The sequence below is a fragment of the Phyllobates terribilis genome, unplaced genomic scaffold (genome assembly GCF_046119375.1).
Source record: "Phyllobates terribilis strain yellow unplaced genomic scaffold, ASM4611937v1 Scaffold_169__1_contigs__length_4117513, whole genome shotgun sequence".
In the NCBI taxonomy this organism is placed as follows: domain Eukaryota; kingdom Metazoa; phylum Chordata; class Amphibia; order Anura; family Dendrobatidae; genus Phyllobates; species Phyllobates terribilis.
This window is the reverse complement of record NW_027362929.1, coordinates 3,151,377-3,176,844: the sequence shown is the minus strand read 5'-3', so window position 1 is coordinate 3,176,844 and position 25,468 is coordinate 3,151,377. Positions and strand designations below refer to the sequence as shown.

The window sequence follows — 25,468 nt, the reverse complement described above, 5'->3', positions numbered from 1 at the left end:
GCATTTTGGAGCTTTCACCTAAATAACTACAGGTGGTGAGATAAGCTGCACAATATAATTGACCTTTCAGTATATTGTTGCACACACACCATCTATTTAGCAAATGCCCTTGTTATCAACAGCAGCCTTTTAAACTCACCTGAGCTAACAGGTATGTGCGCTGGTTACTCTGCTGCGCTTAAAATTTCTTTTTTGGTTTGCTACAATGCCTTTCTGAAACGTTGTCTCCTTCTGCTGGAACACTGACTTCTTTCATTTAATGCCTGCAGACTATAAAAGAGAACCCAACCCAAAAAGTTTGGTTGATTAGTCTGTGGCATTCTGTTAAACTGTTGCTTATGGCGGTCTCTGTGAGCTTCTCAGCGACATTCAGCCAGCCAGGTATCCTGCCTGCAGTAGATGGAATGTGGCAATGGAACGCTGGCTGCCCGTGTCATAATAGGCTCTGAGCCTTTATATACCTGTGCACAGCAGCAGCCGCCTTCAGTCTGCTGCTGGACAGCCAGCAGCAGCAGCAGCAGGAGAGGTATGTAATCAGGAGCCCTCCTGCTAAGGGTAGACAGCTGCTCGTTCCACCCCACCCCCCGCCTTAATTGGTTCTCCTCCCTTCCAACGGTGTTGAGGCGGGTGGGAACAGCAGGGGGTGAAGGTGCTGTGTTTAAAGAGGTGGAGTTATGCAGATCTAAAACGCGTGGATTGCAGCAGCAGCAAGCCGAAAAGTGCAGGCATGTAAGGGATCTAGAGGTTGACAACATGTCTTCTTAACGGGAGTCCAGGAGCTCATCTCCACAAATGGACTTTTCAGGATCCTTGGGTGGCTCCGTAGTTTGAAACCAATTCTGGTTATCGCTTCTCGGCCTTTTGGCTAAGATCAAGTGTAGTATCTGTTCTTATCAGTTTAATATCTGATACGTCCCCTATCTGGGGACCATATATTAAATGGATTTTTAGAACAGGGAGATGGAAAAAGAGCTTGCTCTGTCCACTCCACGCATTGACCTGGTATTGCAGTATCTCCAGGACCGGTGCACCCCTTCTTTAATGCAGTTTCTAAAATCAGAAAGAATTGAATTCAATGTTTTTTGTTCATTTTGCTTGATTGTCGGATTTTGGGATGGACTCTTTGGCTTTGCTTTTCTTCTCCTCATTGGATTTTTCATGTTCAAAGTTGCAGAAGCCAGATTACAAGCTCATTTTGGTTCAACTTCAGCAACTGTGCATTGCATTGCCATGTAATGTGATGCAATGCTATCTTTCTAGCTCTCCCTTTTTACTTCCTTTTGGATAAACAGACATATTAGGCAAGCATTTTGGAGCTTTCACCTAAATAACTACAGGTGGTGAGATAAGCTGCACAATATAATTGACCTTTCAGTATATTGTTGCACACACACCATCTATTTAGCAAATGCCCTTGTTATCAACAGCAGCCTTTTAAACTCACCTGAGCTAACAGGTATGTGCGCTGGTTACTCTGCTGCGCTTAAAATTTCTTTTTTGGTTTGCTACAATGCCTTTTCTGAAACGTTGTCTCCTTCTGCTGGAACACTGACTTCTTTCATTTAATGCCTGCAGACTATAAAAGAGAACCCAACCCAAAAAGTTTGGTTGATTAGTCTGTGGCATTCTGTTAAACTGTTGCTTATGGCGGTCTCTGTGAGCTTCTCAGCGACATTCAGCCAGCCAGGTATCCTGCCTGCAGTAGATGGAATGTGGCAATGGAACGCTGGCTGCGCGTGTCATAATAGGCTCTGAGCCTTTATATACCTGTGCACAGCAGCAGCCACCTTCAGTCTGCTGCTGGACAGCCAGCAGCAGCAGCAGCAGGAGAGGTATGTAATCAGGAGCCCTCCTGCTAAGGGTAGACAGCTGCTCGTTCCACCCCACCCCCCGCCTTAATTGGTTCTCCTCCCTTCCAACGGTGTTGAGGCGGGTGGGAACAGCAGGGGGTGAAGGTGCTGTGTTTAAAGAGGTGGAGTTATGCAGATCTAAAACGCGTGGATTGCAGCAGCAGCAAGCCGAAAAGTGCAGGCATGTAAGGGATCTAGAGGTTGACAACATGTCTTCTTAACGGGAGTCCAGGAGCTCATCTCCACAAATGGACTTTTCAGGATCCTTGGGTGGCTCCGTAGTTTGAAACCAATTCTGGTTATCGCTTCTCGGCCTTTTGGCTAAGATCAAGTGTAGTATCTGTTCTTATCAGTTTAATATCTGATACGTCCCCTATCTGGGGACCATATATTAAATGGATTTTTAGAACAGGGAGATGGAAAAAGAGCTTGCTCTGTCCACTCCACGCATTGACCTGGTATTGCAGTATCTCCAGGACCGGTGCACCCCTTCTTTAATGCAGTTTCTAAAATCAGAAAGAATTGAATTCAATGTTTTTTGTTCATTTTGCTTGTTTGTCGGATTTTGGGATGGACTCTTTGGCTTTGCTTTTCTTCTCCTCATTGGATTTTTCATGTTCAAAGTTGCAGAAGCCAGATTACAAGCTCATTTTGGTTCAACTTCAGCAACTGTGCATTGCATTGCCATGTAATGTGATGCAATGCTATCTTTCTAGCTCTCCCTTTTTACTTCCTTTTGGATAAACAGACATATTAGGCAAGCATTTTGGAGCTTTCACCTAAATAACTACAGGTGGTGAGATAAGCTGCACAATATAATTGACCTTTCAGTATATTGTTGCACACACACCATCTATTTAGCAAATGCCCTTGTTATCAACAGCAGCCTTTTAAACTCACCTGAGCTAACAGGTATGTGCGCTGGTTACTCTGCTGCGCTTAAAATTTCTTTTTTGGTTTGCTACAATGCCTTTTCTGAAACGTTGTCTCCTTCTGCTGGAACACTGACTTCTTTCATTTAATGCCTGCAGACTATAAAAGAGAACCCAACCCAAAAAGTTTGGTTGATTAGTCTGTGGCATTCTGTTAAACTGTTGCTTATGGCGGTCTCTGTGAGCTTCTCAGCGACATTCAGCCAGCCAGGTATCCTGCCTGCAGTAGATGGAATGTGGCAATGGAACGCTGGCTGCGCGTGTCATAATAGGCTCTGAGCCTTTATATACCTGTGCACAGCAGCAGCGACCTTCAGTCTGCTGCTGGACAGCCAGCAGCAGCAGCAGCAGGAGAGGTATGTAATCAGGAGCCCTCCTGCTAAGGGTAGACAGCTGCTCGTTCCATCCCACCCCCCGCCTTAATTGGTTCTCCTCCCTTCCAACGGTGTTGAGGCGGGTGGGAACAGCAGGGGGTGAAGGTGCTGTGTTTAAAGAGGTGGAGTTATGCAGATCTAAAACGCGTGGATTGCAGCAGCAGCAAGCCGAAAAGTGCAGGCATGTAAGGGATCTAGAGGTTGACAACATGTCTTCTTAACGGGAGTCCAGGAGCTCATCTCCACAAATGGACTTTTCAGGATCCTTGGGTGGCTCCGTAGTTTGAAACCAATTCTGGTTATCGCTTCTCGGCCTTTTGGCTAAGATCAAGTGTAGTATCTGTTCTTATCAGTTTAATATCTGATACGTCCCCTATCTGGGGACCATATATTAAATGGATTTTTAGAACAGGGAGATGGAAAAAGAGCTTGCTCTGTCCACTCCACGCATTGACCTGGTATTGCAGTATCTCCAGGACCGGTGCACCCCTTCTGTAATGCAGTTTCTAAAATCAGAAAGAATTGAATTCAATGTTTTTTGTTCATTTTGCTTGTTTGTCGGATTTTGGGATGGACTCTTTGGCTTTGCTTTTCTTCTCCTCATTGGATTTTTCATGTTCAAAGTTGCAGAAGCCAGATTACAAGCTCATTTTGGTTCAACTTCAGCAACTGTGCATTGCATTGCCATGTAATGTGATGCAATGCTATCTTTCTAGCTCTCCCTTTTTACTTCCTTTTGGATAAACAGACATATTAGGCAAGCATTTTGGAGCTTTCACCTAAATAACTACAGGTGGTGAGATAAGCTGCACAATATAATTGACCTTTCAGTATATTGTTGCACACACACCATCTATTTAGCAAATGCCCTTGTTATCAACAGCAGCCTTTTAAACTCACCTGAGCTAACAGGTATGTGCGCTGGTTACTCTGCTGCGCTTAAAATTTCTTTTTTGGTTTGCTACAATGCCTTTTCTGAAACGTTGTCTCCTTCTGCTGGAACACTGACTTCTTTCATTTAATGCCTGCAGACTATAAAAGAGAACCCAACCCAAAAAGTTTGGTTGATTAGTCTGTGGCATTCTGTTAAACTGTTGCTTATGGCGGTCTCTGTGAGCTTCTCAGCGACATTCAGCCAGCCAGGTATCCTGCCTGCAGTAGATGGAATGTGGCAATGGAACGCTGGCTGCGCGTGTCATAATAGGCTCTGAGCCTTTATATACCTGTGCACAGCAGCAGCCACCTTCAGTCTGCTGCTGGACAGCCAGCAGCAGCAGCAGCAGGAGAGGTATGTAATCAGGAGCCCTCCTGCTAAGGGTAGACAGCTGCTCGTTCCACCCCACCCCCCGCCTTAATTGGTTCTCCTCCCTTCCAACGGTGTTGAGGCGGGTGGGAACAGCAGGGGGTGAAGGTGCTGTGTTTAAAGAGGTGGAGTTATGCAGATCTAAAACGCGTGGATTGCAGCAGCAGCAAGCCGAAAAGTGCAGGCATGTAAGGGATCTAGAGGTTGACAACATGTCTTCTTAACGGGAGTCCAGGAGCTCATCTCCACAAATGGACTTTTCAGGATCCTTGGGTGGCTCCGTAGTTTGAAACCAATTCTGGTTATCGCTTCTCGGCCTTTTGGCTAAGATCAAGTGTAGTATCTGTTCTTATCAGTTTAATATCTGATACGTCCCCTATCTGGGGACCATATATTAAATGGATTTTTAGAACAGGGAGATGGAAAAAGAGCTTGCTCTGTTCACTCCACGCATTGACCTGGTATTGCAGTATCTCCAGGACCGGTGCACCCCTTCTTTAATGCAGTTTCTAAAATCAGAAAGAATTGAATTCAATGTTTTTTGTTCATTTTGCTTGTTTGTCGGATTTTGGGATGGACTCTTTGGCTTTGCTTTTCTTCTCCTCATTGGATTTTTCATGTTCAAAGTTGCAGAAGCCAGATTACAAGCTCATTTTGGTTCAACTTCAGCAACTGTGCATTGCATTGCCATGTAATGTGATGCAATGCTATCTTTCTAGCTCTCCCTTTTTACTTCCTTTTGGATAAACAGACATATTAGGCAAGCATTTTGGAGCTTTCACCTAAATAACTACAGGTGGTGAGATAAGCTGCACAATATAATTGACCTTTCAGTATATTGTTGCACACACACCATCTATTTAGCAAATGCCCTTGTTATCAACAGCAGCCTTTTAAACTCACCTGAGCTAACAGGTATGTGCGCTGGTTACTCTGCTGCGCTTAAAATTTCTTTTTTGGTTTGCTACAATGCCTTTTCTGAAACGTTGTCTCCTTCTGCTGGAACACTGACTTCTTTCATTTAATGCCTGCAGACTATAAAAGAGAACCCAACCCAAAAAGTTTGGTTGATTAGTCTGTGGCATTCTGTTAAACTGTTGCTTATGGCGGTCTCTGTGAGCTTCTCAGCGACATTCAGCCAGCCAGGTATCCTGCCTGCAGTAGATGGAATGTGGCAATGGAACGCTGGCTGCGCGTGTCATAATAGGCTCTGAGCCTTTATATACCTGTGCACAGCAGCAGCCACCTTCAGTCTGCTGCTGGACAGCCAGCAGCAGCAGCAGCAGGAGAGGTATGTAATCAGGAGCCCTCCTGCTAAGGGTAGACAGCTGCTCGTTCCACCCCACCCCCCGCCTTAATTGGTTCTCCTCCCTTCCAACGGTGTTGAGGCGGTTGGGAACAGCAGGGGGTGAAGGTGCTGTGTTTAAAGAGGTGGAGTTATGCAGATCTAAAACGCGTGGATTGCAGCAGCAGCAAGCCGAAAAGTGCAGGCATGTAAGGGATCTAGAGGTTGACAACATGTCTTCTTAACGGGAGTCCAGGAGCTCATCTCCACAAATGGACTTTTCAGGATCCTTGGGTGGCTCCGTAGTTTGAAACCAATTCTGGTTATCGCTTCTCGGCCTTTTGGCTAAGATCAAGTGTAGTATCTGTTCTTATCAGTTTAATATCTGATACGTCCCCTATCTGGGGACCATATATTAAATGGATTTTTAGAACAGGGAGATGGAAAAAGAGCTTGCTCTGTCCACTCCACGCATTGACCTGGTATTGCAGTATCTCCAGGACCGGTGCACCCCTTCTGTAATGCAGTTTCTAAAATCAGAAAGAATTGAATTCAATGTTTTTTGTTCATTTTGCTTGTTTGTCGGATTTTGGGATGGACTCTTTGGCTTTGCTTTTCTTCTCCTCATTGGATTTTTCATGTTCAAAGTTGCAGAAGCCAGATTACAAGCTCATTTTGGTTCAACTTCAGCAACTGTGCATTGCATTGCCATGTAATGTGATGCAATGCTATCTTTCTAGCTCTCCCTTTTTACTTCCTTTTGGATAAACAGACATATTAGGTAAGCATTTTGGAGCTTTCACCTAAATAACTACAGGTGGTGAGATAAGCTGCACAATATAATTGACCTTTCAGTATATTGTTGCACACACACCATCTATTTAGCAAATGCCCTTGTTATCAACAGCAGCCTTTTAAACTCACCTGAGCTAACAGGTATGTGCGCTGGTTACTCTGCTGCGCTTAAAATTTCTTTTTTGGTTTGCTACAATGCCTTTTCTGAAACGTTGTCTCCTTCTGCTGGAACACTGACTTCTTTCATTTAATGCCTGCAGACTATAAAAGAGAACCCAACCCAAAAAGTTTGGTTGATTAGTCTGTGGCATTCTGTTAAACTGTTGCTTATGGCGGTCTCTGTGAGCTTCTCAGCGACATTCAGCCAGCCAGGTATCCTGCCTGCAGTAGATGGAATGTGGCAATGGAACGCTGGCTGCGCGTGTCATAATAGGCTCTGAGCCTTTATATACCTGTGCACAGCAGCAGCCACCTTCAGTCTGCTGCTGGACAGCCAGCAGCAGCAGCAGCAGGAGAGGTATGTAATCAGGAGCCCTCCTGCTAAGGGTAGACAGCTGCTCGTTCCACCCCACCCCCCGCCTGAATTGGTTCTCCTCCCTTCCAACGGTGTTGAGGCGGGTGGGAACAGCAGGGGGTGAAGGTGCTGTGTTTAAAGAGGTGGAGTTATGCAGATCTAAAACGCGTGGATTGCAGCAGCAGCAAGCCGAAAAGTGCAGGCATGTAAGGGATCTAGAGGTTGACAACATGTCTTCTTAACGGGAGTCCAGGAGCTCATCTCCACAAATGGACTTTTCAGGATCCTTGGGTGGCTCCGTAGTTTGAAACCAATTCTGGTTATCGCTTCTCGGCCTTTTGGCAAGATCAGTGGTGGTTTTCTGCTGCTGGTGTTGTTTGGAGGGCAGTTGTGACTGGGGTTCCCCCTTGTGGGGCCCTAGTGTGCGATTGAGCGGCGATTGTGTTTATCTGCTGTAAAAATGGTGGAGAAAACACGTGGATTAGAGGACTCGGTCTGTCTGAAGGTGGCTGCAGGTCATGAAGGAGAAATCGGTTTGGACCAAGTTTGCGTTGATGTCTTGAAGAACATTAATGGCTTGAAGGTAACGGATGTATTGGCACTGCAGGATTTTCAGAAACAAGGAATTTATGATATCACTTTTGTTTCTTTGAGTATTTGCCAGAGAGTCTACATGGAGTTGGTACGAATGAAGGAAGAAAAGGAATTGAAATGCCTAGAGTTTATTGCACTGGAACCTCTGTTCCAGCAGACATATAAGTATGTGGTTGTGCACATGTATAACCCTAAAGTTCCGGATGAGACTGTTTCCAATTTTTTAGCTCGGTATTGTAGTGAGGTTAAATTTTTGGGAAGAATGAAGAACAAATACAATTATCTAAATGGCAAGAGGAGATATGTTGTAAAACTGAGACCGGATGATAGAGCTATTGGGGGTGCCAAGAGCATTCCTGGACAGTTTTCTATCGGAGGAGAAAGGGGATTTTGTTTTTATAATGGACAGATGGAATATTGTAGGAAGTGTCATGAGTTTGGACATGTTCAGAAAGATTGTCCAGTGCAAGGTGATGTTTGTAGAGGTTGTGGGAAATCTGGGCATGTTGCAAGTGGTTGCCCAATGAATAAGGTGTGTGATTTGTGTGAACATGCAGATCACCTTGCAAGGAAATGTAGATTGTGGGCTCAGATTCCTAGGTCACAGGTGGACGCTGAAGAGAGGCAGAAGAAGACTCGGCAGGAAAGTGGGGAGGAGGGCGAAGGCTCAGACTCAGAGGGGGAAAGCCAAAAACAAGATGGTGGTAGGGGAAGAGACCATGCGGTGCCCAAGATGGAGGAAAAGGGGCGGAGCCAGAAGAAAGTTGGTTTGAGGGAGGGGCTGGAAGTAATAAACAAAGTAGCTGATGTGCATGGCCCGGGTGATGGGATGGATTTGTCTAATATGGCAGAGTCAGTGAATCCTGTTTTGGGAAGAGATGGGGGTGAGGAAATGGAGGTTTTGGAGGAGGAGGATTCTGATTCGGATGGAACTATAACCCCTCAGCAGCGTGATAGGGTTAACAGTGATTGGAGTGAAAATGAGGAGGAAGATGATGGCAAGGAGGAGAGTTATGCCTCCGTGATTAAAAGAAGTAAGGTGGAGGGGTGTTGGTCTGGGGGGCAGGAAGATCCAGTCTCCCTAAGACCAGGTTATTCTAACAGGGACTCGAGTTCTGAGTCGCCTGATATACATAGAAAAGTGGGTGGCAGGAGTGGGTTTTCTCCTGGTTCATGATGGATCGGGTATGGTGGAGATTTTTTCCTGTTGTTATGATGGCGTTGTGTGTTGCTTCTCTGAATGTACGAGGGATTGGTTCTGCTTGTAGGAGAGCAGGGATACTGGAGTACATTGAGAGTGTGAATGCAGATATTGTCTGTCTGCAGGAATGTGTAATTAAATCTGCCCCGCATGAGAGTGAGTGGAATAAGGGGCAATCTTTTTGGTCCCCATGCTCAGAAAACAGGAATGAAGGGGTGGGCATTTTACTGTGTAATTCCAGTCTAAAGGTTTTAGAGTTTAAAGTAATCATACCTGGGAGATGTTTGTTTTTATTAGTGGATTTTTTAGGTCAGCGGGTACGGGTTTTTAATGTTTATGCCCCTGCTGATAAACAAGCAAGAGTTGGGTTTTTGGAGTCTCTAAAGTTGTTTTTACCAGGCAGAGACTTCACTATAGTGGCTGGAGATTTTAATTGTGTCAGATCCGCAAAAGATCGTAAGAGCTCTACGGAAGGTAGGACTGATGTTACGTCTAATATTTTAAATCAGATTGTGCAGGATTTACGCTACACGGATGCTGGTCTGATGGTTGGGCCAAGTGATAAGTTCACATACATATCAGACAGTGGACGTAGTGTTTCCCGAATTGACTATGTTTTTATGTCTGAAGGGATTAAGGTGGCCAAGTGCAACCACGTGATGACGACTTTTTCTGACCACAAGATGATAGTGGTAGATCTGTGTATAGCTGAGTCCCTGGCTTTTGGAAAGGGACTCTGGAAGCTGAACGTAAGCCTGCTGGAAGAGGAGAGTGTTAAGGTTGGTTTTAATAAAGTGTTTTTGTCTTGTGTGTCTGAACAGCACCTTTTTAAAGATTTGCTAGAGTGGTGGGACTGGGCTAAGGAGAAATTTGCATGTTATTTTAAAGGGGTGTGTTTTAGGAGAGCGAAAGCCAAAAGGGATCATGATGCTGCTGTTATTTCAAAATTGGAAGTACTCCATAAGTTTAAGAGAGCGGGGATGGAGGTGGATAAAGAGATTGCAGATTTGAAGGACGAACTGAAGAAGATACTTATTGAAAAAGGGAAGACTATTATGTTTAAGGCAAAAATAAAGCACATGGAGGAAAATGAGCAATGTTCGAGATACTTTTTTAAAAAATGTTTTAAACCTAAAGGGGTTTTTAAGTTTGTTTTTTCTCCTGCAGGGGAGGTATCTGGGGATGAGATGATTGGCAGTATTCTTTCCTTTTATGAAACACTCTTCTCTAACGATAGTAGAGCCAGTGATGCGGAAATTAATGATTATTGCAAAGTATTAACTAATAATATTCCTGAGGAGAAAATTGGGTTTTTAAGTGAGGAGGTTGGGAAAGATGAAATTAGACGGGCAGTGGATGGCTTGGCGAAAGGCAAGACGCCAGGCTGTGATGGTCTTCCTGCTGAATTTTATGTTAGATTTTGGGATATTATAGGTGTGGAGTTTTCCCGGGTGGTGCAATATGGTTTTACTCATGGGATTTTATCGGTTTCTATGCGTAGGGGGATTGTTACGCTGATTCATAAGAAAGGGGACATGAGGGATATTAAAAATTGGAGGCCCATAACATTGTTAAACAGTGATTACAAAATTATTTCTAAAATTGTGGCTGGTAGACTGGCAGATGTGATAGGTGATATGGTGGGGGAGTATCAGGCATGTGCAGTGCCTGGTAGGAAAATTTCAGATAATTTGCTGCTTCTAAGAGACTTAATTTATCAGGCTAATTTGAATAAGAATGCTCTTTTGTTACAGTCGGTGGACCTGGAGAAAGCCTTTGATAAAATATCACATAGATTTTTGTTCTCTGCTTTAAGTCACCTTGGTGTTCCGGATAAATTATTGATGGTCATTAAGAGTTTTTATTGTGGGGTCAGTAGCCAGATTTTAGTTAATGGGCATGTGAGTTCCAGTTTTAATATTTTATCGGGAGTTAGGCAGGGTTGTCCCCTGTCACCAATTCTTTTTATCTGTGTGGTGGAGGCCCTTTTAAAAAGTGTGCAAGTTTACAAGTGTGTGGCTGGTGTTTTTATTCCTGGGGGATCCGGGGGTCCAGTCAAGTCTTTAAGTTATATGGATGATATTGTTTTTACTTGTGGTTCACAGGCGGATCTCAATAGAGTGAATTTGCACGTAAGGATTTTTTGTTGTGTGGCTGGTATGGCGGTGAATTGGGGAAAGTGCCAGCTTTGTAACTTTGGGAGGCAGGTTGAGGTTAACGTGGCAGGAGTGGAGAGTAGGGAGGAAATTGAGGTTCTTGGTGTCATCTTTGAGAAGGAACTGAAAGGGAAAAGCAGCCTGAAGATTCTAGAAGACAAAATGGATCAGAAGTTGAACTTTTGGAAACTAAGGAACCTGTCGCTGAGAGGGAAAGTGCTGGTAATCAAGTCTGTGATTCTCCCGCTTCTGCTCTACACTGCTTTGATTTTCCCACCTGCTGTGCTTTGGACAAAGAGAGTGACAAGGAAACTGTTTGTGTTTTTTTGGGGATCCAAAATGGAGAAACTAAGAAGAGGAATGGTTATGTGTTCTGTGGAAAATGGGGGTTGTGATTTTCCTAACATTGACTTATTTTTAAGAATGCATTATTTTTTGAACATTTATAAATTATCCCAGTGCAATAACAGGACTGCGGACATGTGCAAATATTTAGCAGGACGGCTTTTCCAGAAATGGAGCTGGTGTGAGAAGGATTTAAGAAAACCAGTTTCGTTTGTGATACCGTTTTTTTATGTGGTGCTTAGGTCCTTCTATGATCAAAATGGGATAAGCTCCATGGTTAGACCGGACAAAAAACTGATTGTCTCAGGTATTAAGAAGAAGGAGATGTTATGTGATGTGCCGTTTTGTAATAATGCACAGTCTGGACAGGTGTGGAAGCTTTTTTTCATGCGTGGAATCAGCAACAGACAGAAGGATGTAACCTGGATGGCGTTGCATGGATGCTTGCCAACAAGAGCTTTTTTGAATGACCGGGGGATAAAGGTTCAAGAACTATGTCCTAGGGAAGGTTGCAATAAGGTGGAAACAATACAGCATATTTTTTGGGACTGTTTTTTTGCTAAAAAAGTTTTTACCTTGTTGTCACGTATGTTTGTTGCTTTAGTTGGTTTTCATTGTTTCGATTTTGAAAGGATTTTAATAGGTCAAGATTTTAAGTACTCGCAAAGGAAGCGGGCAAGCTGGATTATTTTTGTCATATATAAAGAGGTTTTATGGGACGTTCGGAATTTGGTGATTTTTAAAAAGATTGTTTTTTCCCCCATGGAATGCAGAAAGATTTTTCTTGCTAGACTGTTTTATGCCTATTTATTGGATAAAAAGAAGTATGGTGAGACAGCAGCAGAGGCACTCTGGAACTTTTCACATTGGACTTCTTACAGTAAGTAACAGTTAATTGCAGGGTTGTGTTTTTTGGGATTTTGTTTTTGTTTTTCCGAATGATGATTTGAGAACCCGTTATGTGAATATGCGCTATGATGCATAAATTAATGTGGGTCTTAATCTGAGGAAAAAAAAAAAAAAAAAAAAAAATCTGTTCTTATCAGTTTAATATCTGATACGTCCCCTATCTGGGGACCATATATTAAATGGATTTTTAGAACAGGGAGATGGAAAAAGAGCTTGCTCTGTCCACTCCACGCATTGACCTGGTATTGCAGTATCTCCAGGACCGGTGCACCCCTTCTTTAATGCAGTTTCTAAAATCAGAAAGAATTGAATTCAATGCTTTTTGTTCATTTTGCTTGTTTGTCGGATTTTGGGATGGACTCTTTGGCTTTGCTTTTCTTCTCCTCATTGGATTTTTCATGTTAAAAGTTGCAGAAGCCAGATGACAAGCTCATTTTGGTTCAACTTCAGCAACTGTGCATTGCATTGCCATGTAATGTAATGTAATGCAATGCTATCTATCTAGCTCTCCCTCTATACTTCCTTTTGGATAAACAGACATATTAGGCAAGCATTTTGGAGCTTTCACCTAAATAACTACAGGTGGTGAGATAAGCTGCACAATATAATTGACCTTTCAGTATATTGTTGCACACACACCATCTATTTAGCAAATGCCCTTGTTATCAACAGCAGCCTTTTAAACTCACCTGAGCTAACAGGTATGTGAGCTGGTTACTCTGCTGCGCTTAAAATTTCTTTTTTGGTTTGCTACAATGCCTTTTCTGAAACGTTGTCTCCCTCTGCTGGAACACTGACTTCTTTCATTTAATGCCTGCAGACTATAAAAGAGAAACCAACCCAAAAAGTTTGGTTGATTAGTCTGTGGCATTCTTTTAAACTGTTGCTTATGGCGGTCTCTGTGAGCTTCTCAGTGACATTCAGCCATCCAGGTATCCCGCCTGCAGTAGACGGAATGTGGCAATGGAACGCTGGCTGCGCGTGTCATAATAGGCTCTGAGCCTTTATATACCTGCGCACAGCAGCAGCCACCTTCAGTCTGCTGCTGGACAGCCAGCAGCAGCAGCAGCAGGAGAGGTAATTAATCAGCAACCCTCCTGCTAAGGGTAGACAGCTGCTCGTTCCACCCCCCCCCGCCTTAATTGGTTCTCCTCCCTTCCAACGGTGTTGAGGCGGGTGGGAACAGCCGGGGGTTGAGGGTACTGTGCTAAAAGAGGTGGAGTTATGCAGATCTAAAACGCGTGGATTGCAGCAGCAGCAAGCCGAAAAGTGCAGGCATGTGAGGGATCTAGAGGTTGACAGCATGTCTTCTTAACGGGAGTCCAGGTGGCCATCTCCACAAATGGACTTTTCAGAATCCTTGGGTGGCACCGTAGTCGGAAACCAATTCTGGTTATCGCTTCTCGGCCTTTTGGCTAAGATCAAGTGTAGTATCTGTTCTTATCAGTTTAATATCTGATACGTCCCCTATCTGGGGACCATATATTAAATGGATTTTTAGAACAGGGAGATGGAAAAAGAGCTTGCTCTGTCCACTCCACGCATTGACCTGGTATTGCAGTATCTCCAGGACCGGTGCACCCCTTCTTTAATGCAGTTTCTAAAATCAGAAAGAATTGAATTCAATGCTTTTTGTTCATTTTGCTTGTTTGTCGGATTTTGGGATGGACTCTTTGGCTTTGCTTTTCTTCTCCTCATTGGATTTTTCATGTTAAAAGTTGCAGAAGCCAGATGACAAGCTCATTTTGGTTCAACTTCAGCAACTGTGCATTGCATTGCCATGTAATGTAATGTAATGCAATGCTATCTATCTAGCTCTCCCTCTATACTTCCTTTTGGATAAACAGACATATTAGGCAAGCATTTTGGAGCTTTCACCTAAATAACTACAGGTGGTGAGATAAGCTGCACAATATAATTGACCTTTCAGTATATTGTTGCACACACACCATCTATTTAGCAAATGCCTTTGTTATCAACAGCAGCCTTTTAAACTCACCTGAGCTAACAGGTATGTGAGCTGGTTACTCTGCTGCGCTTAAAATTTCTTTTTTGGTTTGCTACAATGCCTTTTCTGAAACGTTGTCTCCCTCTGCTGGAACACTGACTTCTTTCATTTAATGCCTGCAGACTATAAAAGAGAAACCAACCCAAAAAGTTTGGTTGATTAGTCTGTGGCATTCTTTTAAACTGTTGCTTATGGCGGTCTCTGTGAGCTTCTCAGTGACATTCAGCCATCCAGGTATCCCGCCTGCAGTAGACGGAATGTGGCAATGGAACCCTGGCTGCGCATGTCATAATAGGCTCTGAGCCTTTATATACCTGCGCACAGCAGCAGCCACCTTCAGTCTGCTGCTGGACAGCCAGCAGCAGCAGCAGCAGGAGAGGTAATTAATCAGCAACCCTCCTGCTAAGGGTAGACAGCTGCTCGTTCCACCCCCCCCCCCGCCTTAATTGGTTCTCCTCCCTTCCAACGGTGTTGAGGCGGGTGGGAACAGCCGGGGGTTGAGGGTACTGTGCTAAAAGAGGTGGAGTTATGCAGATCTAAAACGCGTGGATTGCAGCAGCAGCAAGCCGAAAAGTGCAGGCATGTGAGGGATCTAGAGGTTGACAGCATGTCTTCTTAACGGGAGTCCAGGTGGCCATCTCCACAAATGGACTTTTCAGAATCCTTGGGTGGCACCGTAGTCGGAAACCAATTCTGGTTATCGCTTCTCGGCCTTTTGGCTAAGATCAAGTGTAGTATCTGTTCTTATCAGTTTAATATCTGATACGTCCCCTATCTGGGGACCATATATTAAATGGATTTTTAGAACAGGGAGATGGAAAAAGAGCTTGCTCTGTCCACTCCACGCATTGACCTGGTATTGCAGTATCTCCAGGACCGGTGCACCCCTTCTTTAATGCAGTTTCTAAAATCAGAAAGAATTGAATTCAATGCTTTTTGTTCATTTTGCTTGTTTGTCGGATTTTGGGATGGACTCTTTGGCTTTGCTTTTCTTCTCCTCATTGGATTTTTCATGTTAAAAGTTGCAGAAGCCAGATGACAAGCTCATTTTGGTTCAACTTCAGCAACTGTGCATTGCATTGCCATGTAATGTAATGTAATGCAATGCTATCTATCTAGCTCTCCCTCTATACTTCCTTTTGGATAAACAGACATATTAGGCAAGCATTTTGGAGCTTTCACCTAAATAACTACAGGTGGTGAGATAAGCTGCACAATATAATTGACCTTTCAGTATATTGTTGCACACACACCATCTATTTAGCAAATGCCTTTGTTATCAACAGCAGCCTTTTAAACTCACCTGAGCTAACAGGTATGTGAGCTGGTTACTCTGCTGCGCTTAAAATTTCTTTTTTGGTTTGCTACAATGCCTTTTCTGAAACGTTGTCTCCCTCTGCTGGAACACTGACTTCTTTCATTTAATGCCTGCAGACTATAAAAGAGAAACCAACCCAAAAAGTTTGGTTGATTAGTCTGTGGCATTCTTTTAAACTGTTGCTTATGGCGGTCTCTGTGAGCTTCTCAGTGACATTCAGCCATCCAGGTATCCCGCCTGCAGTAGACGGAATGTGGCAATGGAACCCTGGCTGCGCATGTCATAATAGGCTCTGAGCCTTTATATACCTGCGCACAGCAGCAGCCACCTTCAGTCTGCTGCTGGACAGCCAGCAGCAGCAGCAGCAGGAGAGGTAATTAATCAGCAACCCTCCTGCTAAGGGTAGACAGCTGCTCGTTCCACCCCCCCCCCCGCCTTAATTGGTTCTCCTCCCTTCCAACGGTGTTGAGGCGGGTGGGAACAGCCGGGGGTTGAGGGTACTGTGCTAAAAGAGGTGGAGTTATGCAGATCTAAAACGCGTGGATTGCAGCAGCAGCAAGCCGAAAAGTGCAGGCATGTGAGGGATCTAGAGGTTGACAGCATGTCTTCTTAACGGGAGTCCAGGTGGCCATCTCCACAAATGGACTTTTCAGAATCCTTGGGTGGCACCGTAGTCGGAAACCAATTCTGGTTATCGCTTCTCGGCCTTTTGGCTAAGATCAAGTGTAGTATCTGTTCTTATCAGTTTAATATCTGATACGTCCCCTATCTGGGGACCATATATTAAATGGATTTTTAGAACAGGGAGATGGAAAAAGAGCTTGCTCTGTCCACTCCACGCATTGACCTGGTATTGCAGTATCTCCAGGACCGGTGCACCCCTTCTTTAATGCAGTTTCTAAAATCAGAAAGAATTGAATTCAATGCTTTTTGTTCATTTTGCTTGTTTGTCGGATTTTGGGATGGACTCTTTGGCTTTGCTTTTCTTCTCCTCATTGGATTTTTCATGTTAAAAGTTGCAGAAGCCAGATGACAAGCTCATTTTGGTTCAACTTCAGCAACTGTGCATTGCATTGCCATGTAATGTAATGTAATGCAATGCTATCTATCTAGCTCTCCCTCTATACTTCCTTTTGGATAAACAGACATATTAGGCAAGCATTTTGGAGCTTTCACCTAAATAACTACAGGTGGTGAGATAAGCTGCACAATATAATTGACCTTTCAGTATATTGTTGCACACACACCATCTATTTAGCAAATGCCCTTGTTATCAACAGCAGCCTTTTAAACTCACCTGAGCTAACAGGTATGTGAGCTGGTTACTCTGCTGCGCTTAAAATTTCTTTTTTGGTTTGCTACAATGCCTTTTCTGAAACGTTGTCTCCCTCTGCTGGAACACTGACTTCTTTCATTTAATGCCTGCAGACTATAAAAGAGAAACCAACCCAAAAAGTTTGGTTGATTAGTCTGTGGCATTCTTTTAAACTGTTGCTTATGGCGGTCTCTGTGAGCTTCTCAGTGACATTCAGCCATCCAGGTATCCCGCCTGCAGTAGACGGAATGTGGCAATGGAACGCTGGCTGCGCGTGTCATAATAGGCTCTGAGCCTTTATATACCTGCGCACAGCAGCAGCCACCTTCAGTCTGCTGCTGGACAGCCAGCAGCAGCAGCAGCAGGAGAGGTAATTAATCAGCAACCCTCCTGCTAAGGGTAGACAGCTGCTCGTTCCACCCCCCCCCCCCGCCTTAATTGGTTCTCCTCCCTTCCAACGGTGTTGAGGCGGGTGGGAACAACCGGGGGTTGAGGGTACTGTGCTAAAAGAGGTGGAGTTATGCAGATCTAAAACGCGTGGATTGCAGCAGCAGCAAGCCGAAAAGTGCAGGCATGTGAGGGATCTAGAGGTTGACAGCATGTCTTCTTAACGGGAGTCCAGGTGGCCATCTCCACAAATGGACTTTTCAGAATCCTTGGGTGGCACCGTAGTCGGAAACCAATTCTGGTTATCGCTTCTCGGCCTTTTGGCTAAGATCAAGTGTAGTATCTGTTCTTATCAGTTTAATATCTGATACGTCCCCTATCTGGGGACCATATATTAAATGGATTTTTAGAACAGGGAGATGGAAAAAGAGCTTGCTCTGTCCACTCCACGCATTGACCTGGTATTGCAGTATCTCCAGGACCGGTGCACCCCTTCTTTAATGCAGTTTCTAAAATCAGAAAGAATTGAATTCAATGCTTTTTGTTCATTTTGCTTGTTTGTCGGATTTTGGAATGGACTCTTTGGCTTTGCTTTTCTTCTCCTCATTGGATTTTTCATGTTAAAAGTTGCAGAAGCCAGATGACAAGCTCATTTTGGTTCAACTTCAGCAACTGTGCATTGCATTGCCATGTAATGTAATGTAATGCAATGCTATCTATCTAGCTCTCCCTCTATACTTCCTTTTGGATAAACAGACATATTAGGCAAGCATTTTGGAGCTTTCACCTAAATAACTACAGGTGGTGAGATAAGCTGCACAATATAATTGACCTTTCAGTATATTGTTGCACACACACCATCTATTTAGCAAATGCCCTTGTTATCAACAGCAGCCTTTTAAACTCACCTGAGCTAACAGGTATGTGAGCTGGTTACTCTGCTGCGCTTAAAATTTCTTTTTTGGTTTGCTACAATGCCTTTTCTGAAACGTTGTCTCCCTCTGCTGGAACACTGACTTCTTTCATTTAATCCCTGCAGACTATAAAAGAGAAACCAACCCAAAAAGTTTGGTTGATTAGTCTGTGGCATTCTTTTAAACTGTTGCTTATGGCGGTCTCTGTGAGCTTCTCAGTGACATTCAGCCATCCAGGTATCCCGCCTGCAGTAGACGGAATGTGGCAATGGAACGCTGGCTGCGCGTGTCATAATAGGCTCTGAGCCTTTATATACCTGCGCACAGCAGCAGCCACCTTCAGTCTGCTGCTGGACAGCCAGCAGCAGCAGCAGCAGGAGAGGTAATTAATCAGCAACCCTCCTGCTAAGGGTAGACAGCTGCTCTTTCCACCCCCCCCCCCGCCTTAATTGGTTCTCCTCCCTTCCAACGGTGTTGAGGCGGGTGGGAACAGCCGGGGGTTGAGGGTACTGTGCTAAAAGAGGTGGAGTTATGCAGATCTAAAACGCGTGGATTGCAGCAGCAGCAAGCCGAAAAGTGCAGGCATGTGAGGGATCTAGAGGTTGACAGCATGTCTTCTTAACGGGAGTCCAGGTGGCCATCTCCACAAATGGACTTTTCAGAATCCTTGGGTGGCACCGTAGTCGGAAACCAATTCTGGTTATCGCTTCTCGGCCTTTTGGCTAAGATCAAGTGTAGTATCTGTTCTTATCAGTTTAATATCTGATACGTCCCCTATCTGGGGACCATATATTAAATGGATTTTTAGAACAGGGAGATGGAAAAAGAGCTTGCTCTGTCCACTCCACACATTGACCTGGTATTGCAGTATCTCCAGGACCGGTGCACCCCTTCTTTAATGCAGTTTCTAAAATCAGAAAGAATTGAATTCAATGCTTTTTGTTCATTTTGCTTGTTTGTCGGATTTTGGGATGGACTCTTTGGCTTTGCTTTTCTTCTCCTCATTGGATTTTTCATGTTAAAAGTTGCAGAAGCCAGATGACAAGCTCATTTTGGTTCAACTTCAGCAACTGTGCATTGCATTGCCATGTAATGTAATGTAATGCAATGCTATCTATCTAGCTCTCCCTCTATACTTCCTTTTGGATAAACAGACATATTAGGCAAGCATTTTGGAGCTTTCACCTAAATAACTACAGGTGGTGAGATAAGCTGCACAATATAATTGACCTTTCAGTATATTGTTGCACACACACCATCTATTTAGCAAATGCCCTTGTTATCAACAGCAGCCTTTTAAACTCACCTGAGCTAACAGGTATGTGAGCTGGTTACTCTGCTGCGCTTAAAATTTCTTTTTTGGTTTGCTACAATGCCTTTTCTGAAACGTTGTCTCCCTCTGCTGGAACACTGACTTCTTTCATTTAATGCCTGCAGACTATAAAAGAGAAACCAACCCAAAAAGTTTGGTTGATTAGTCTGTGGCATTCTTTTAAACTGTTGCTTATGGCGGTCTCTGTGAGCTTCTCAGTGACATTCAGCCATCCAGGTATCCCGCCTGCAGTAGACGGAATGTGGCAATGGAACGCTGGCTGCGCGTGTCATAATAGGCTCTGAGCCTTTATATACCTGCACACAGCAGCAGCCACCTTCAGTCTGCTGCTGGACAGCCAGCAGCAGCAGCAGCAGGAGAGGTAATTAATCAGCAACCCTCCTGCTAAGGGTAGACAGCTGCTCGTTCCACCCCCCCCCCGCCTTAATTGGTTCTCCTCCCTTCCAACGGTGTTGAGGCGGGTGGGAACAGCCGGGGGTTGAGGGTACTGTGCTAAAAGAGGTGGAGTTATGCAGATCTAAAACGCGTGGATTGCAGCAGCAGCAAGCCGAAAAGTGCAGGCATGTGAGGGATCTAGAGGTTGACAGCATGTCTTCTTAACGGGAGTCCAGGTGGCCATCTCCACAAATGGACTTTTCAGAATCCTTGGGTGGCACCGTAGTCGGAAACCAATTCTGGTTATCGCTTCTCGGCCTTTTGGCTAAGATCAAGTGTAGTATCTGTTCTTATCAGTTTAATATCTGATACGTCCCCTATCTGGGGACCATATATTAAATGGATTTTTAGAACAGGGAGATGGAAAAAGAGCTTGCTCTGTCCACTCCACGCATTGACCTGGTATTGCAGTATCTCCAGGACCGGTGCACCCCTTCTTTAATGCAGTTTCTAAAATCAGAAAGAATTGAATTCAATGCTTTTTGTTCATTTTGCTTGTTTGTCGGATTTTGGGATGGACTCTTTGGCTTTGCTTTTCTTCTCCTCATTGGATTTTTCATGTTAAAAGTTGCAGAAGCCAGATGACAAGCTCATTTTGGTTCAACTTCAGCAACTGTGCATTGCATTGCCATGTAATGTAATGTAATGCAATGCTATCTATCTAGCTCTCCCTCTATACTTCCTTTTGGATAAACAGACATATTAGGCAAGCATTTTGGAGCTTTCACCTAAATAACTACAGGTGGTGAGATAAGCTGCACAATATAATTGACCTTTCAGTATATTGTTGCACACACACCATCTATTTAGCAAATGCCCTTGTTATCAACAGCAGCCTTTTAAACTCACCTGAGCTAACAGGTATGTGAGCTGGTTACTCTGCTGCGCTTAAAATTTCTTTTTTGGTTTGCTACAATGCCTTTTCTGAAACGTTGTCTCCCTCTGCTGGAACACTGACTTCTTTCATTTAATGCCTGCAGACTATAAAAGAGAAACCAACCCAAAAAGTTTGGTTGATTAGTCTGTGGCATTCTTTTAAACTGTTGCTTATGGCGGTCTCTGTGAGCTTCTCAGTGACATTCAGCCATCCAGGTATCCCGCCTGCAGTAGACGGAATGTGGCAATGGAACGCTGGCTGCGCGTGTCATAATAGGCTCTGAGCCTTTATATACCTGCGCACAGCAGCAGCCACCTTCAGTCTGCTGCTGGACAGCCAGCAGCAGCAGCAGCAGGAGAGGTAATTAATCAGCAACCCTCCTGCTAAGGGTAGACAGCTGCTCGTTCCACCCCCCCCCCCGCCTTAATTGGTTCTCCTCCCTTCCAACGGTGTTGAGGCGGGTGGGAACAGCCGGGGGTTGAGGGTACTGTGCTAAAAGAGGTGGAGTTATGCAGATCTAAAACGCGTGGATTGCAGCAGCAGCAAGCCGAAAAGTGCAGGCATGTGAGGGATCTAGAGGTTGACAGCATGTCTTCTTAACGGGAGTCCAGGTGGCCATCTCCACAAATGGACTTTTCAGAATCCTTGGGTGGCACCGTAGTCGGAAACCAATTCTGGTTATCGCTTCTCGGCCTTTTGGCTAAGATCAAGTGTAGTATCTGTTCTTATCAGTTTAATATCTGATACGTCCCCTATCTGGGGACCATATATTAAATGGATTTTTAGAACAGGGAGATGGAAAAAGAGCTTGCTCTGTCCACTCCACGCATTGACCTGGTATTGCAGTATCTCCAGGACCGGTGCACCCCTTCTTTAATGCAGTTTCTAAAATCAGAAAGAATTGAATTCAATGCTTTTTGTTCATTTTGCTTGTTTGTCGGATTTTGGGATGGACTCTTTGGCTTTGCTTTTCTTCTCCTCATTGGATTTTTCATGTTAAAAGTTGCAGAAGCCAGATGACAAGCTCATTTTGGTTCAACTTCAGCAACTGTGCATTGCATTGCCATGTAATGTAATGTAATGCAATGCTATCTATCTAGCTCTCCCTCTATACTTCCTTTTGGATAAACAGACATATTAGGCAAGCATTTTGGAGCTTTCACCTAAATAACTACAGGTGGTGAGATAAGCTGCACAATATAATTGACCTTTCAGTATATTGTTGCACACACACCATCTATTTAGCAAATGCCCTTGTTATCAACAGCAGCCTTTTAAACTCACCTGAGCTAACAGGTATGTGAGCTGGTTACTCTGCTGCGCTTAAAATTTCTTTTTTGGTTTGCTACAATGCCTTTTCTGAAACGTTGTCTCCCTCTGCTGGAACACTGACTTCTTTCATTTAATGCCTGCAGACTATAAAAGAGAAACCAACCCAAAAAGTTTGGTTGATTAGTCTGTGGCATTCTTTTAAACTGTTGCTTATGGCGGTCTCTGTGAGCTTCTCAGTGACATTCAGCCATCCAGGTATCCCGCCTGCAGTAGACGGAATGTGGCAATGGAACGCTGGCTGCGCGTGTCATAATAGGCTCTGAGCCTTTATATACCTGCGCACAGCAGCAGCCACCTTCAGTCTGCTGCTGGACAGCCAGCAGCAGCAGCAGCAGGAGAGGTAATTAATCAGCAACCCTCCTGCTAAGGGTAGACAGCTGCTCGTTCCACCCCCCCCCCCCCGCCTTAATTGGTTCTCCTCCCTTCCAACGGTGTTGAGGCGGGTGGGAACAGCCGGGGGTTGAGGGTACTGTGCTAAAAGAGGTGGAGTTATGCAGATCTAAAACGCGTGGATTGCAGCAGCAGCAAGCCGAAAAGTGCAGGCATGTGAGGGATCTAGAGGTTGACAGCATGTCTTCTTAACGGGAGTCCAGGTGGCCATCTCCACAAATGGACTTTTCAGAATCCTTGGGTGGCACCGTAGTCGGAAACCAATTCTGGTTATCGCTTCTCGGCCTTTTGGCTAAGATCAAGTGTAGTATCTGTTCTTATCAGTTTAATATCTGATACGTCCCCTATCTGGGGACCATATATTAAATGGATTTTTAGAACAGGGAGATGGAAAAAGAGCTTGCTCTGTCCACTCCACGCATTGACCTGGTATTGCAGTATCTCCAGGACCGGTGCACCCCTTCTTTAATGCAGTTTCTAAAATCAGAAAGAATTGAATTCAATGCTTTTTGTTCATTTTGCTTGTTTGTCGGATTTTGGGATGGACTCTTTGGCTTTGCTTTTCTTCTCCTCATTGGATTTTTCATGTTAAAAGTTGCAGAAGCCAGATGACAAGCTCATTTTGGTTCAACTTCAGCAACTGTGCATTGCATTGCCATGTAATGTAATGTAATGCAATGCTATCTATCTAGCTCTCCCTCTATACTTCCTTTTGGATAAACAGACATATTAGGCAAGCATTTTGGAGCTTTCACCTAAATAACTACAGGTGGTGAGATAAGCTGCACAATATAATTGACCTTTCAGTATATTGTTGCACACACACCATCTATTTAGCAAATGCCCTTGTTATCAACAGCAGCCTTTTAAACTCACCTGAGCTAACAGGTATGTGAGCTGGTTACTCTGCTGCGCTTAAAATTTCTTTTTTGGTTTGCTACAATGCCTTTTCTGAAACGTTGTCTCCCTCTGCTGGAACACTGACTTCTTTCATTTAATGCCTGCAGACTATAAAAGAGAAACCAACCCAAAAAGTTTGGTTGATTAGTCTGTGGCATTCTTTTAAACTGTTGCTTATGGCGGTCTCTGTGAGCTTCTCAGTGACATTCAGCCATCCAGGTATCCCGCCTGCAGTAGACGGAATGTGGCAATGGAACGCTGGCTGCGCGTGTCATAATAGGCTCTGAGCCTTTATATACCTGCGCACAGCAGCAGCCACCTTCAGTCTGCTGCTGGACAGCCAGCAGCAGCAGCAGCAGGAGAGGTAATTAATCAGCAACCCTCCTGCTAAGGGTAGACAGCTGCTCGTTCCACCCCCCCCCCCGCCTTAATTGGTTCTCCTCCCTTCCAACGGTGTTGAGGCGGGTGGGAACAGCCGGGGGTTGAGGGTACTGTGCTAAAAGAGGTGGAGTTATGCAGATCTAAAACGCGTGGATTGCAGCAGCAGCAAGCCGAAAAGTGCAGGCATGTGAGGGATCTAGAGGTTGACAGCATGTCTTCTTAACGGGAGTCCAGGTGGCCATCTTCACAAATGGACTTTTCAGAATCCTTGGGTGGCACCGTAGTCGGAAACCAATTCTGGTTATCGCTTCTCGGCCTTTTGGCTAAGATCAAGTGTAGTATCTGTTCTTATCAGTATAATATCTGATACGTCCCCTATCTGGGGACCATATATTAAATGGATTTTTAGAACAGGGAGATGGAAAAAGAGCTTGCTCTGTCCACTCCACGCATTGACCTGGTATTGCAGTATCTCCAGGACCGGTGCACCCCTTCTTTAATGCAGTTTCTAAAATCAGAAAGAATTGAATTCAATGCTTTTTGTTCATTTTGCTTGTTTGTCGGATTTTGGGATGGACTCTTTGGCTTTGCTTTTCTTCTCCTCATTGGATTTTTCATGTTAAAAGTTGCAGAAGCCAGATGACAAGCTCATTTTGGTTCAACTTCAGCAACTGTGCATTGCATTGCCATGTAATGTAATGTAATGTAATGCAATGCTATCTATCTAGCTCTCCCTCTATACTTCCTTTTGGATAAACAGACATATTAGGCAAGCATTTTGGAGCTTTCACCTAAATAACTACAGGTGGTGAGATAAGCTGCACAATATAATTGACCTTTCAGTATATTGTTGCACACACACCATCTATTTAGCAAATGCCCTTGTTATCAACAGCAGCCTTTTAAACTCACCTGAGCTAACAGGTATGTGAGCTGGTTACTCTGCTGCGCTTAAAATTTCTTTTTTGGTTTGCTACAATGCCTTTTCTGAAACGTTGTCTCCCTCTGCTGGAACACTGACTTCTTTCATTTAATGCCTGCAGACTATAAAAGAGAAACCAACCCAAAAAGTTTGGTTGATTAGTCTGTGGCATTCTTTTAAACTGTTGCTTATGGCGGTCTCTGTGAGCTTCTCAGTGACATTCAGCCATCCAGGTATCCCGCCTGCAGTAGACGGAATGTGGCAATGGAACGCTGGCTGCGCGTGTCATAATAGGCTCTGAGCCTTTATATACCTGCGCACAGCAGCAGCCACCTTCAGTCTGCTGCTGGACAGCCAGCAGCAGCAGCAGCAGGAGAGGTAATTAATCAGCAACCCTCCTGCTAAGGGTAGACAGCTGCTCGTTCCACCCCCCCCCCCGCCTTAATTGGTTCTCCTCCCTTCCAACGGTGTTGAGGCGGGTGGGAACAGCCGGGGGTTGAGGGTACTGTGCTAAAAGAGGTGGAGTTATGCAGATCTAAAACGCGTGGATTGCAGCAGCAGCAAGCCGAAAAGTGCAGGCATGTGAGGGATCTAGAGGTTGACAGCATGTCTTCTTAACGGGAGTCCAGGTGGCCATCTCCACAAATGGACTTTTCAGAATCCTTGGGTGGCACCGTAGTCGGAAACCAATTCTGGTT

General features: G+C 44.5%; 14 non-coding genes and 1 pseudogene across 14 annotated transcripts; all 15 read left to right on the top strand.

The window, feature by feature from the left end:
• The first annotated feature begins 845 nt into the window (after positions 1–845).
• Positions 846–1,036, top strand: LOC141209365 (U2 spliceosomal RNA). Its single transcript, XR_012279562.1, has one exon. It is a non-coding gene; the product is annotated as a U2 spliceosomal RNA (small nuclear RNA).
• Positions 1,037–2,151: 1,115 nt separating this feature from the next.
• On the top strand, positions 2,152–2,342 carry LOC141209363 (U2 spliceosomal RNA). Its single transcript, XR_012279560.1, has one exon. It is a non-coding gene; the product is annotated as a U2 spliceosomal RNA (small nuclear RNA).
• Positions 2,343–3,457: 1,115 nt separating this feature from the next.
• LOC141209362 (U2 spliceosomal RNA) lies at positions 3,458–3,648 on the top strand. Its single transcript, XR_012279559.1, has one exon. It is a non-coding gene; the product is annotated as a U2 spliceosomal RNA (small nuclear RNA).
• A 1,115-nt stretch (positions 3,649–4,763) lies between these two features.
• Positions 4,764–4,954, top strand: LOC141209999 (U2 spliceosomal RNA). Its single transcript, XR_012280182.1, has one exon. It is a non-coding gene; the product is annotated as a U2 spliceosomal RNA (small nuclear RNA).
• Positions 4,955–6,069: 1,115 nt separating this feature from the next.
• On the top strand, positions 6,070–6,260 carry LOC141209361 (U2 spliceosomal RNA). The gene has a single exon (XR_012279558.1). It is a non-coding gene; the product is annotated as a U2 spliceosomal RNA (small nuclear RNA).
• A 6,070-nt stretch (positions 6,261–12,330) lies between these two features.
• LOC141210680 (U2 spliceosomal RNA) lies at positions 12,331–12,534 on the top strand (annotated as a pseudogene).
• A 1,119-nt stretch (positions 12,535–13,653) lies between these two features.
• Positions 13,654–13,844, top strand: LOC141209360 (U2 spliceosomal RNA). The gene has a single exon (XR_012279557.1). It is a non-coding gene; the product is annotated as a U2 spliceosomal RNA (small nuclear RNA).
• A 1,121-nt stretch (positions 13,845–14,965) lies between these two features.
• On the top strand, positions 14,966–15,156 carry LOC141209359 (U2 spliceosomal RNA). The gene has a single exon (XR_012279556.1). It is a non-coding gene; the product is annotated as a U2 spliceosomal RNA (small nuclear RNA).
• Positions 15,157–16,277: 1,121 nt separating this feature from the next.
• On the top strand, positions 16,278–16,468 carry LOC141209358 (U2 spliceosomal RNA). Its single transcript, XR_012279555.1, has one exon. It is a non-coding gene; the product is annotated as a U2 spliceosomal RNA (small nuclear RNA).
• Positions 16,469–17,590: 1,122 nt separating this feature from the next.
• Positions 17,591–17,781, top strand: LOC141209357 (U2 spliceosomal RNA). The gene has a single exon (XR_012279554.1). It is a non-coding gene; the product is annotated as a U2 spliceosomal RNA (small nuclear RNA).
• A 1,121-nt stretch (positions 17,782–18,902) lies between these two features.
• Positions 18,903–19,093, top strand: LOC141210137 (U2 spliceosomal RNA). The gene has a single exon (XR_012280314.1). It is a non-coding gene; the product is annotated as a U2 spliceosomal RNA (small nuclear RNA).
• A 1,120-nt stretch (positions 19,094–20,213) lies between these two features.
• On the top strand, positions 20,214–20,404 carry LOC141209356 (U2 spliceosomal RNA). The gene has a single exon (XR_012279553.1). It is a non-coding gene; the product is annotated as a U2 spliceosomal RNA (small nuclear RNA).
• Positions 20,405–21,525: 1,121 nt separating this feature from the next.
• On the top strand, positions 21,526–21,716 carry LOC141209355 (U2 spliceosomal RNA). The gene has a single exon (XR_012279552.1). It is a non-coding gene; the product is annotated as a U2 spliceosomal RNA (small nuclear RNA).
• A 1,123-nt stretch (positions 21,717–22,839) lies between these two features.
• LOC141209354 (U2 spliceosomal RNA) lies at positions 22,840–23,030 on the top strand. The gene has a single exon (XR_012279551.1). It is a non-coding gene; the product is annotated as a U2 spliceosomal RNA (small nuclear RNA).
• A 1,121-nt stretch (positions 23,031–24,151) lies between these two features.
• LOC141209997 (U2 spliceosomal RNA) lies at positions 24,152–24,342 on the top strand. The gene has a single exon (XR_012280180.1). It is a non-coding gene; the product is annotated as a U2 spliceosomal RNA (small nuclear RNA).
• The last annotated feature ends 1,126 nt before the right edge of the window (positions 24,343–25,468 follow it).